This window comes from Nomascus leucogenys, chromosome 19 (assembly GCF_006542625.1).
Source record: "Nomascus leucogenys isolate Asia chromosome 19, Asia_NLE_v1, whole genome shotgun sequence".
NCBI classification, from domain to species: domain Eukaryota; kingdom Metazoa; phylum Chordata; class Mammalia; order Primates; family Hylobatidae; genus Nomascus; species Nomascus leucogenys.
In genome coordinates this window covers 58797435-58810067 of record NC_044399.1, presented here as the reverse complement: position 1 = coordinate 58810067, position 12633 = coordinate 58797435, and the positions used below count along the sequence as shown (strand labels likewise).

The following is a 12633-nucleotide window of genomic DNA, read 5'->3' as shown; positions in this document are numbered from 1 at the left end:
GCTCTGTTCTGTTCCATTGATCTATGTCTCTGTTGTGGTACCAGTACCATGCTGTTTTGATTACTGTAGCCTTGTAGTATAGTTTGAAGTCAGGTAGCGTGATGCCTCCAGCTTTGTTCTTTTGGCTTAGGATTGACTTGGCGATGCGGGCTCTTTTTTGGTTCCATATGAACTTGAAAGTAGTTTTTTCCAATTCTGTGAAGAAAGTCATTGGTAGCTTGATGGGGATGGCATTGAATCTATAAATTAAATAAGGTAGTATAAGTCCTGTAACTTCTTTTTCAAAGCTGTTTTGGGTATTCTAAGTCCTTTGTATTTCCATAGAAGTTTTAGAATCAGCTTGTAATTGTTTACAGAAATCCTGCTGGGAATCTGTAGATCAGTTTGTGGAGAATTAACATCTTAACATTGAGTCTTCCAAGAGATAAAAATGCTAACATCTCCATTTATTTAGGTCATTTTTAATTGCTCTGAGCAGTATTTTATAGTTTTCAGTGAATATATCTTAATCCAATTTTGTTAAATTTACCCCTAAATATATCATACTTTCTGATGCCGATTTATAGTAATGTGTTTTTTTTTTTTGAACTTTCTTTTCCTGAACTCACTGAAATGTAATTGATTTTGGTATATTTAACCTTGTATGCTGATGCTGCTATGTCCCTAAATTTACGTATTAATTCTAATAATTTTTTTGTAGATTACTTAGGTATTTTCTTCAACACATTTGCTTGTGAAAAAGATAGTTTTGTATCTTCTTTTCCAATCTGTATAATTTATATTTCTCATTCTTGTTTTATTGTACTATCTAGTGCAATAGACAATACCTAATAGCCAGTGGCAGGTAGAAGTGGTGAAGTCAGACCTTGCCTTATTCCCAGTCTTAAGAAGATAGTTAGTCTTTCATCAAGTGTAATTGTCAGTTCTAGGTGCCTTTTTATCAATCTAAGGAAGTTCGCATCTGTTTTAGTTTGCTGAGAGTTTTTATTATGAAAAGAATGTTAACATATGTTAAATGTTTTTTCTCTGTCTACTTGCTTTATTTCTTTTATTCTGTTAATATGATAAACTGATTTTCAAATGTTGAACCACTGTTGCATTCTGCAGATTAATTTCGCTTGATTATTATGTATGATCATTCTGATGTATTACTGGAGTTGATTCACTCATGTCTTTTTAAAGAACTTTGCCTCTGTATTTGATGCTGTATTTCTTTTCTTTACTTTTAGTTCTTTGCTTGGTTTTGGCACCAGAGTAATGTTGTGTTTATAAAATAAGTTGGAAAGTATTCAGTCCTCTGTTTTCTGAGTTTGTGAAAGATTGATTTTATTTCTTCCTGAAAGGTTAGAAGGTTTGAATTCACCAATGAAGCCATCTGGACCTGGAGCGAGATAGAGAGAGAGAGAGAGAGAGAGGAGAGAGACAGAGGAGAGAGGAGAGAGGAGAGGAGAGGAGAGGAGAAGAGAGGAGGAAGAGAGAGAGAGAGAGCGAGAGAGAGGGAGCGAGAGGGAAGGTTTTTAACTATAAATGCAATTTCTTTAACAGGTATAGGACTAACAGGTTTTTAAATTATTCTTAAGTGAGTTTTTACAGCCTTGTCTTTTAAGGAATTTGTTCATTTCATCAAAGTTGTTGAAATTATTGGCATATCATTGTTCATCTATTTCCTTGTTATTCTTTTACTACCTGTGTGACCTGTACTCATTTCCCCTTTCATTTCTGACATTGGTACATTGTGTCTTTTCTCTGCTTTCCTTGATGAATCTAGCTAGAAGATTAACAATTTTATTTTTTTTTAAATAACCAGCTTTTTATTTCATAGATTTTTCTTTATTATTCTCATGTATATTTCATTGTTTTCTGCTCTTTGTTTATGCTTGATAATGTCTACCTTTTAAATGGAGTGTTTAGGTAATTTAATCTTTAATCTGATTACCACTATGGCTGGATCTTGCTGTTTATTTTCTAATTGTTATGTCATCTGTTTTTCATTTCTTTTACTGCCTTCTTTTGGATTAATTAATATTTTAGGATTTTTTTTTGTCTCTACTGTTGGCTTCTGAGCTATATGTCATTGTTTGATTTTTTTTCCCCCATGGCTGTTCTAGTGTTCAGAATACATATCTTTAACTTTTCACGGTCTACCATTAAAAATACTATAATACTTCATTTATCATGTAAGAACCTAACAATATTATATACTTCTTTTTCCCCTACTCAACTCCTCTGGCCATCCTTTTCTGCTACTATTTTACATTTCATTTCTTTATATGTGATAACTTATCTTTAGCAAAATGTTCAAACCTTTTGCCTTTTTTAAAAATGGATTATTTTCTTATCATTGAGTTTTGAGAATTCTTCATATATTTAGGTTACAAGTTTTTTATCAGATGTATGATTTGCAAATATTTTCTCCCCGACTGTGGCTTGCCTTTTTATTGTGTTAACGAAACTGCCTAATTCCATGCCACAAAGATTTTTGTACTATGTTTTCTTTTAAATGTTTTATAGCTTTAGGTTTTATGTTCAGGTTTGTGATCCATTTTGAGTTTACTTCTGTATATGATACAGGTTTTTAAAAAGTATGGACATCCACATATTCTAGTATCATTTGATGAAAAGAATGCTCTCTCTTTTAAATTGCCCTTGCACTTTTGTCAAAAATTAATTGCCCACATATGTGTGAGCATTTTTCTGAACTTTCTAGTCTGTCCTGTAGGTCTATATATCTAACTTTATATTGAAACCACAGTTTTGATTGCTGTAGTTTGATAGTAAGTTTGGAAATCAGGTGGTAGATACCCTCCAATTTTTATTCCTTTTTTTTCCAAAATGGTTTGGAAATGTTAGATTTTTTTCATTTCTCTATAAAATTTGGAATCATCTTGTCAATTTTTTAGTTTTCTATGTTATTCCATGTACAGGTTTTGCACTTCTTTTTGTTTATTAAGTATTTAATATATTTTGATGCTGTTGTAAATTGTATTTTTTAAATTCTCAATTTCTGATTGTTTATTGCTGGTATATAGAGATACAGTTGATTTTTTTTTTTTGTCTGTTGATGTTAGATCCTTGGTAAACTCAGGTATGAGTTACAGAAGTTTGTCTGTAGACTCCATAAGATTTCCTACATAGAAAATTATGCCATCTGTGAATGACAGTTTTAGTCCTTTCTGTCTAATCTGAATGCCTTTTCTTTCTTTCCTGCCTTAGTGCACTGACTAGAATCTCCAATATTTTGTTGGTAGAAAAGTGTTAAGGCTGGGTATGATGGCTCACGCCTGTAATCACAGTACTTTGGGAGGCCGAGGTGGGTGGATCACCTGAGGTCAGGAGTTAGAGATCAGCCTGGCCAACATGGCAAAACCCTGTCTCTACTAAAAATACAAAAATCACCCAGGCATGATGGCGCATGCCTGTAATCCCAGCTACTTGGGAGGCTGAGGCAGGAGAATGGCTTGAGCCCAGGAGGTGGAGGTTGCAGTGAGCTGAAATTGCGCCACTGCACTCCAGCCTGGATGACAGAGTGAGACTCCATCTCAAAAAAAAAAAGTTTTAAAATTAGATATTCTTTCCTTGTTTCAGATTTTAGGGGAAAATAATTCTTTCACTATTAAGTATTAATATTATGTTGGCTATGTATTTTTCAGAGATGCCCTTTATCAGACTGATGAAGTCCCCTTTTATACCTAGTTAGTTGGGGATTTTTTTGTTTTGTTTAGTTTTTTAAAATCAGGAATGGTCAGCCACAGTGTTGTCCTGTGGGAAAGGGAGACAGATTTGTAAAACCAGGAGCTAAGGTCTGCCTACCCCAGCCTGCTGCTGTGCGAAGACTCTTGGGGGAAGCCACTGTCACCATGTCTGACCAGCAGCCAGAACCTTCAACTTAGGACTTGGGGGATAAGAAGGAAGGTGAGTACATTGAACTCAAAGTCACTGGACAGGATAGCAGTGAGATTTACTTCAGTGAAAATGACAGCACATCTTAAGAGACTCAAAGAATCATATTGTTGGCCAGGTGCGGTGGCTAACGCCTGTAATCCCACCACTTTGGGAGGCCGAGACAGGCGGATCACCTGAGGTCAGGAGTTTGAGACCAGGCTGGCCAACATGGTGAAACCCTGTCTCTACTAAAAATACAAAAAATTAGCCGGGTGTGGTGATAGGTGCCTGTGATCCCAGGTGCTCGGGAGGCTGAGGCAGAAGAATCGCTTGAACCCGGGAGGCGGAGATTGCAGTGAGCCGAGATCGCACCACTGCGCTCCAACCTGGGCGACAGAGTGAGATTCCATCTCAAAAAAAAAAAAAAAAAAGAATCATATTGTCGAAGACAGGGCATCCAATGAATTCACTGAGGTTTCTCTTTGAAGGTCAGATAATTGCTGATAATCATACTCTAAAAGAACTGGGGATGGAAGAAGAAGATGTGATTTAAGTTTATCAGGAACAAACAGAAGGTCATTCAACTGTTTAGATATTATTTTAATTCTTTTCTCTCAACCCTTTTTTATTTTTAAAAATAGTTCTTTTGTAGTGTGGTATTGAAAAGGGAATTGAAAACTGGCACCCATCTCTTTAAAACATCTGGTAATTTGAATTCTAGTCCTCATTATTCCGTATTGTTTGTTTTCATTGTGCTGTTTTTTGGTGATCAAGCCTCAGTCCCCTTCCTGTTGCCCTCTCCTTTTTAAAAATTGTATGTGTGCACAAAGAGTCCACCTTTTTCAGGACTGTACATTTTCTGGCTTGTGGAGATAAATAGATTAAACAATGCAAGTGTTGGTAATGAATTTCCAGTTGGCCCTGAAGTTCTAGGTTCACTCCTAGACTTCCAGCAGGAGATGGATGTTTTTCACAAAAATCAACTGTGGAAAAATGAGCTTTCCTTAACTTGAAGCTACTTTTAAAATTTGAGGGTTGGGAACAAAAAATATCGAGTTGAAGTCAAGATGACAGGTAACATGAAAGCAATAACTAACTCTAAAGATGGCTTCAGTGAAGTAAAGGCATTTTAAGATTTTAAAATATCTTGTCAGAAGAACCCATAAAAGTTCTAATTTTCATTAGCAGTTAATAAAGTTATTAATGTAGAAATGACTACAACAGAAAAAAATCAACAATGGATGTTAGATTTTGGCAGATACTTATCTTCATCTATTGAGATGATCATGTGGTTTTTCTCTTTTAATGTTATTAATATGGTGGTTTTCATTCATTGAGTTTTGAATATTCAGTCTACCTTGCATTCCTGGGATAAACTGATTGTTTTGATGTATGTCCTTTCTCTATATTGTTGGATTTAATTTGCTAAAGTTTTTTTTTAGAGTTTTTCATTTATATTCATGAATGATATTGGTTTGTAGTTTCATTTGAATGCTTTTCACTATTTTTTTCCTCATAGTAAAGCTGGCTTCAGAATAGAATGAGTTGCTAAGTGAACCTTTTCTTCATTTTTTTCAAAGGTTTTTGAAGAATTCATATTATTTCTTCCTTAAATGTTTGGTAGAATTTGCCAGTGAAACCATCTGGGCCTGGAGTTTTCTTTGTGGGACGGTTTTAAAGTACAAATTAAATTTGCTTAATAGATTTAGATCTATTCAGATTATCTACTTCATCTTGAATCAGTGTTGCTGATTTGTGTCTTTAAAGGAATTTGTCCATTTCATCTAAGTTGCTGAATTGATTGGCATAAAGTTTTTCTTAATTTTTTTTTTATTATTTTAAAAAAATGTGTAAAATTTGTAGTGATGTCACCTCTGTGTTTCCTGATCTTGGCCATTCCTTTCCCCCCTGCAACTGTTTTCTTTGCCAGTCTGGCTAGTGGTAAAGAAAAAAGTGGTAAATATTTACTCATGTTGTGAAAGAACCAGCTTTTGGTTTCATCCATCTTCTCTGTTGTATTTCTGTTTTCTATTTTATTGATTTCCATTCAGATTTTAAATATTTCTTTCTTCTTTTACTTTCACTTGCTCTTCTTTTCCTAGTTTATTAACATGGTCACTGATTTGAGATCTTTCTTTTTTCCTAATATTGGTGTTTAATGCTATAAATTTCCAGCTAAGTAGTGTTTTAGATGTATCCTACAAATTTTGCTGTGTTATGTTTTTATTTTCACTCATCACATGTTCTGAATTTCCCTCAGATTTTTTTTGACCTATGAGTTATTTAGAAATATGTTATTTGGTTTACAAAATTTTCTGGATCTTTTATTGAATTTGAATTTAAGTTTATTGTGGTCAGGGAACATACTTTGTATGACTTACATCCTTTTAAATGTATTGAGATTTGTTTTATGGCCCAGGATATAGATTATTTTAGTACATGTTCAATGTACACTGAAAAGAATGTGTTCTATTTTTCTTTGGTGGAGTGTTCTATAATAGCAATTAGGTCAAGTTGGTTAATAGAGCTGTTCAAATGTGATATATTGTTACTAATTTTCTTTTTGTTATTTAAGTTTTTAATTTTTTAAATTTTTTATTTTTCCATAGGTTATTGGGGAACAGGTGGTGTTTGTTTACATGAGTAAGTTCTTTAGTGGTGATTTGTGAGATTTTGGTGCACCCATCACCAGAGCAGTATACACTGCACCCTATTTGTAGTCTTTTATCCCTCGCCCTATTTTAGTTTTTTAAAGAGAGATACTGAAGTCTCTGACTATAATTATGGGTTTATGTTTAAATGTGTACCATATCTTTATTGAGCTTCTGCATCATTCTTCTATCAATTATTGGAAGAAGGATATGGAAATCACAGACTATAATTGTGGATTTGTCTACTTGTTCTTGCTGTTCTGTCATTTTTTGCTTCATTTATTTTGAAGCTCTGTTATTAAATTTGTAAACATTTAAGAATGTTATGTCCTCTTGAATTGACACTCTTTGTCCTTGGAAATGTTGTTTGCTTTGAAATTAATTTTACATGGTACATCTTTTCCATTGTTTTATTTTTAACCTATTTGTGTCTTTATATTTAGATTTCTTTTGAGTAGCATATAATTGGATTTTACTTTTAAATCTGACAGTCTTTACCTGTTAATTGGGATGTTTAGACCATTTACATTTAATGGGATTATTGTGTGCTGGATTGATGAGGCTACATAGTTAGTGTCAAGAAATGCTTACATTTCTATTAGTTATCTTTGTATTTCAGAGTGATTCCCTTTTTGCAAGTTTATGGCACTGGTAATGCTGTCTTCATATCAGAAAAGACAGGACACATACTTTTTCAGAGTTGGTAAAGCAGAGATTTAAAAATTCTGGTCTGGCCTCATAACAAAGGGTGTTTAGGAAACTAGGTGCTTAATGGAAGTATCCAGAGGGCACGAATGTACTTATGTTTGTTTTGAACTATTCTTTTTCTTTATTATTCTGGCTCTTAAGGGCATTCAACTGTTCTCATCTCTGGGATATTTGAGACAGAAGTTGGCATAAGACCTTTTGGGACATGTTATGGGCGCTCCAAATGTTACAGGCACTCCAGACCAGTTTGGGATGCATGGCAGGCTTTATGTAGCATTATCCGACCACCGATCTCTGTTGATTTTCACTAGCTCTGCTTCAGGGGAAACAATTGTGTATTGAAATTAAAAAACAAGACTTCTGTCTGATATAAACAGCCTAATTCTTCATAGAATAATTCTTTTAATACTGTTCCCAGGCTGCTGTCAAACCTCCAATTTATTGAAGTCTTTCTTCACATTCCAGAGTTAGGCAACATAATTAACTTCTGATTCTTTAGCCAGTTCTATATTGGCACGTGAAAAAGAAAACCAGTAGTGGCTCTACCCTTCACACTTCTGTCTCTCTTTTTTTGAAACAAGGTCCTGCTGTGTCGCTCAGGCTGGAGTGCAGTGGTATAATCTTGGCTCACTGCAGACTCGAACTCCTGAGTTCAGGTGATGCTCCTGAGTAGCTGGGACTACAGGTGTGTGCCACTATGCCTGGCTAATTTTTTATTTTTTAATTTTTTTGAGACAGAGTGTTGCTCTGTTGCCCAGGCTGGAGTGCAGTGGTGCAATCGTGGCTTACTGCAGCCTTGAACTCCTGGGCTCAAGCAGATCCTCCTACCCCAGCTTCCCAAGTAGCTGGGGTGGGAGGAGCCTGAGCTCCTCGCCTGGCTAATTATTTTACTTTTCGTAGAGACAGGGTCTACCTGTGTTGCCCAGGGTGGTCTTGAATTCTTGGGCTCAAGTGATCCTCCTGCCTTGGCCTCCCAAAGTGCTGGGATTACAGGCATGAACCACTGTAGTGACAGAGTCTTTACATGTTGCCCAGGCTGGTCTCCAATTCCTGGGCTCAAGTGATCCTCCCTCCTCGGCTTCCCAAAGTGCTGGGATTACAAGCATGAACCACCATCCTGGGCCCACACTTCTCTTTTGATACTGTGTCTGGAATTGGTGGGTTCTTGGTCTCACTGACTTCAAGAATGAAGCCGCAGACCCTCGCGGTGAGTGTTACAGTTCTAAAGGCGGCGTGTCCAGAGTTTGTTCCTTCTGATGTTCAGATGTGTTTGGAGTTTCTTCCTTCTGGTGGGTTCGTGGTCTCGCTGGCTCAGGAGTGAAGCTGTAGACCTTCGTAGTGAGTGTTACAGCTCTTAACGCAGCACGTCTGGAGTTGTTCGTTCCTCCCGGTGGGCTCGTGGTCTCGCTGGCTTCAGGAGTGAAGCTGCAGACCTTCCCGGTGAGTGTTACAGCTCATAAAAGCAGTGTGGACCCAAAGAGTGAGCAGTAGCAAGATTTATTGCAAAGAGCAAAAGAACAAAGCTTCCACAGTGTGGAAGGGGACCCCAGCGGGTTGCCACTGCTGGCTCTGGCAGCCTGCTTTTATTCTCTTATCTGGCCCCACCCACGTCCTGCTGATTGGTAGAGCCGAGTGGTCTGTTTTGACAGGGCGCTGATTGGTGCGTTTACAATCCGTGAGCTAGACATAAAAGTCCTCCAGGTCCCCATCAGATCAGTTAGATACAGAGTATGGACACAAAGGTTCTCCAAGGCCCCACCAGAGCAGCTAGATACAGAGTGTCGATTGGTGCATCCACAAACCTCGAGCTAGACACAGGGTGCTGATTGGTGTGTTTACAATCCCTGAGCTAGACATAAAGGTTCTCCACATCTCCACCAGACTCAGGAGCCCAGCTGGCTTCACCCAGTGGATCCCGCCGCACCGGGGCTGCAGGTGGAGCTGCCCGCCAGTCCCGCGCCGTGCACTCGCACTCCTCAGCCCTTGGGTGGTTGATGGGACTGGGCGCTGTGGAGCAGGGGGTGGCAATCGTCGGGGAGGCTCGGGCCACACAGGAGCCCATGGAGGGCGTGGGAGGCTCGGGCATGGCGGGCTGCAGGTCCCAAGCCGGCAGGGCCAGCCGGCTGCTCCGAGTTGGGGGGCCCGCCAAGCCCACGCCCACCCGGAATTCCAGCCGGTCCGCAAGCGCCGCACGCAGCCCCGGTTCCCGCTCGCGCCTCTCCCTCCACACCTCCCTGCAAGCTGAGGGAGCCGGCTCCCGCCTTGGCCAGCCCAGAAAGGGGTTCCCACAGTGCAGCGGTGGGCTGAAGGGCTCCTCAAGTGCCACCAAAGTGGGGGCCCAGGCAGAGGAGGCGCCTGTCACCTCTCAATACCATCTACCTTAATATCATTACCAACCATCTCACCAAAAAAAAAAAAAATCTTTTTTTTTCTTCCTTTGGCTACAGGGCTAGCTCGTAAAAGGAGGGGAACAAAATGTTTCAGTATGATCATGTTTTTAGTGATGGAAAATTAAAACCATTAAAAAATAAACAATGAAAAATATGGCAAAATAAGAAGGTGAATGCCAGAAGATTAAGGAAGTTCTAGAGAGTTTTGCAGTTGTGGGATTTCAGATGAAGACCAGATACATCTAATTTGTGAGGGAAATAGGTAAGAGAGATGGGTAGGAATAGAGCTAGCCTGAGGAGAAAGAGAAGGAGATTAAAAAAAAAATTCGTATCCAGTCTGAATAAAATTTATGTTTCATCCCTTCTTGACCCTTAGAAATTAGAGTCTTTTCATATTCTTGACTTTCTATTTGGTAAGCTGTGTTTGATGGCGGTGCACAAACTTGGGCACAGAAGCCTGAGTTTGTGGGGTTGCACTCACTATATAGAAAAGTTACAACTCATTTCTAGTTAGTTCTTCCTTTGTACTTAATGCCTAAACCTCTCCATCTGGAGAAATGCCAGCTTGCCACTAAATTTAAATAAATAAGAACATGTCTCATCAATAGGGGCGGCAAATTTAGCCCCTCTTTAGAGCACTGAGCAATTTATGACCATATGTTAAATACCATAAAACAGCTTTAAAGATTTGGTCGCTGGCCATTGCCAGATTGCACCGTAGGAGTGCAGCAGCACTGTGAGGGACTGGGAATGCTTCCTCCGGCCCTTGGAGGCCTCAGCAACTCACTGATGTCACAGCCAAAGAGGGCTGTTTTCAAACATTCCGTTTATAAAGGTGAAATACTAAAAGATTCCATTTTGGCATTTGGGAGCAAAGAAGGCAAGACTTCTTTTTGATTCTTAAGGGTCAAAATTAGTATGGAAAGTGTTGTGTGGGAGAATGAGTAACTTGGCAGCAGTGAGTACAGAAGGCAAGTCTAGAAATAGGTAATAGATATCCTACTCATCCTTTTTCTTGGAGCATGAACTGGACTTTTATGTGGCATAAGCCAACCAAATATCACGTTTCTCAATCAATTTCTTTTTGCCAACTTTCGTCGAATTAATATTAATGTTAAAAACAATTTTTAAAATTTCATGCCAAAGGGCTGCCAATTGTAAGGCTTTCTTTTCTTCCAGAAGTATGACTCACTATTTGGTGAACTCCAAATATTAGTTTTTCTTCTTACCACCATGACAGCCTGTGAATCATTTATGGCATTCAGTGGGCTCGTGGCTGAGAGAATGAAGGTGTGTGCCAGCAAACATGTGATTTTTGGTCAAGTAGTGCTCTGGGACCTTCGATGGGCTTTTAACACATGTGAGGAAACCACTGGTTCAGGCAGGGGGCAGTATTATTAAATAGTAATAGACACCAAAAAGCTTTGTACAAGATTTTTCAGACTGCTCTCTCAGAAATGTAACTCTTCCTACAAAGGAAGATGATGAAATTTGGCTGTCAAAGGTCCAGGATTCCTAGCCTTCTTGAATCTGTAGTTGCCAGCCCAAGGGCTGATTTCCTGTCAGTTCCTGTGTGGTTTGCACTACATCCTCTTTGCAACAGATCAGTATTTTAGGTCATCCATCATGACTGCTCTCCTGTAAGTTCTTGGCAATTTGATCTCAGTTTGCAGAAGGCAGCTGGCATACTTTGCTAGGAAGTGCAGCTGGAGAGCTCCTGTCTCACTCTTCCTAAGGCCAGGAAGCACACTATTGTTACTCATTGCTGCTTTCTTCCTTTAAAGAACAAAAAACTTCAAACTTTGGCAAATTCTAAAGTTACTAGGTAGCAATTTGAAATTACTCTAATCGTTTTGTTGGTCTAGGGCAAAAACTTGAGTGATCTTTTATATAATTTGTAAATCTTGTCTGGGTTTTCCATAACACAGATATGTGCTTTAGTCGAAGTTTCCTCCCCATTGCAAATGAAGTTATGCTTGTCTTCAGAATCACACGGGAATTTTTAGTTTTATTTTGTTTTAGGCTTTGATTGTCAAGGACAGTAACATGGCCTAATTTCTTCTCTGTGTTTTATTCCCTTAACATTGAGATTTTTCTGTTCCTAATATCAGCATCGGCTAAGACTATTTACCTTGGATATGATTTGAGTATTTGCATTGGATTTTCAAACTATATGAACAGAGATAGTTAAAGCACTTTTTTTGGACTATTTAATGCTAAAATAAAAGTATCATTTTAGTTTTTCTTATTTTTCATTCCATAATGGGTGACCTATGTTGTGAGATTTATAAAAATGAGCAATTTTCCTCCTTTCTTATGACTCACAGGTCACATTTTGGCAACCTGATTTTTTTTTTCTGTAGAATGGTGATTACCTTTACCCCAGTTCACCTAAGAGAGGAACCTGTTTATAAAGAGGATACAACCTCATGCATGAATTATTTTAAATGGTATTCTTAATAATCTATGATGGCACAGATCTTTTATACTTCTGAGTTGTCTTTTCATCTTTACAAAAACCATATCTTCTGTAGAGTTAAACCAGATCATTAATGTAGCTCTTGGTTTCTTTTATGTTCTGGTTCCTAACATAAATGAAGGGAAAGGAAAGATAAGTTGTGCTGCTTTATAGAAAAATAGTAAACTTTTTGAAGGCCAAATTTATGTCAGATTTATGGGTATCAAGCAATAGCAGCATAGAAACACCCCAAATCCTGATAGTGCACTAAGGATGGCACGAAGGAATAAATTTTTGGATTTGAGATATGAAAGAATTTGATGTCCAGATTATTTCTATCACACCAAATCTTTAGTCTCTAAAATAATATATTGTTAAATTCTAGGAGCAAGAATCCTCTGTGATTTCTAAGGTCTGTTGCAGATGACCCACACAGTAGACAATCAGGAAATGTTTATTAAATGAGTGATACAAAGGCACTAAAAGATGATGTCTTATGTGGAAATTCTTAATTGGAAGGACACTAAGTAATTTTGGGAATCTT

The 12633-nt window shown here is 38.0% G+C and overlaps 1 protein-coding gene and 1 pseudogene across 12 annotated transcripts in view; both read left to right on the top strand.

Moving 5' to 3' along the window:
• The window catches only part of BABAM2 (BRISC and BRCA1 A complex member 2), a 574233-nt gene that overhangs the window by 174548 nt on the left and 387052 nt on the right, over window positions 1-12633 (top strand). The gene's annotated exons all lie outside the window — the stretch shown is intronic.
• Window positions 3858-4474, top strand: LOC100585711 (annotated as a pseudogene).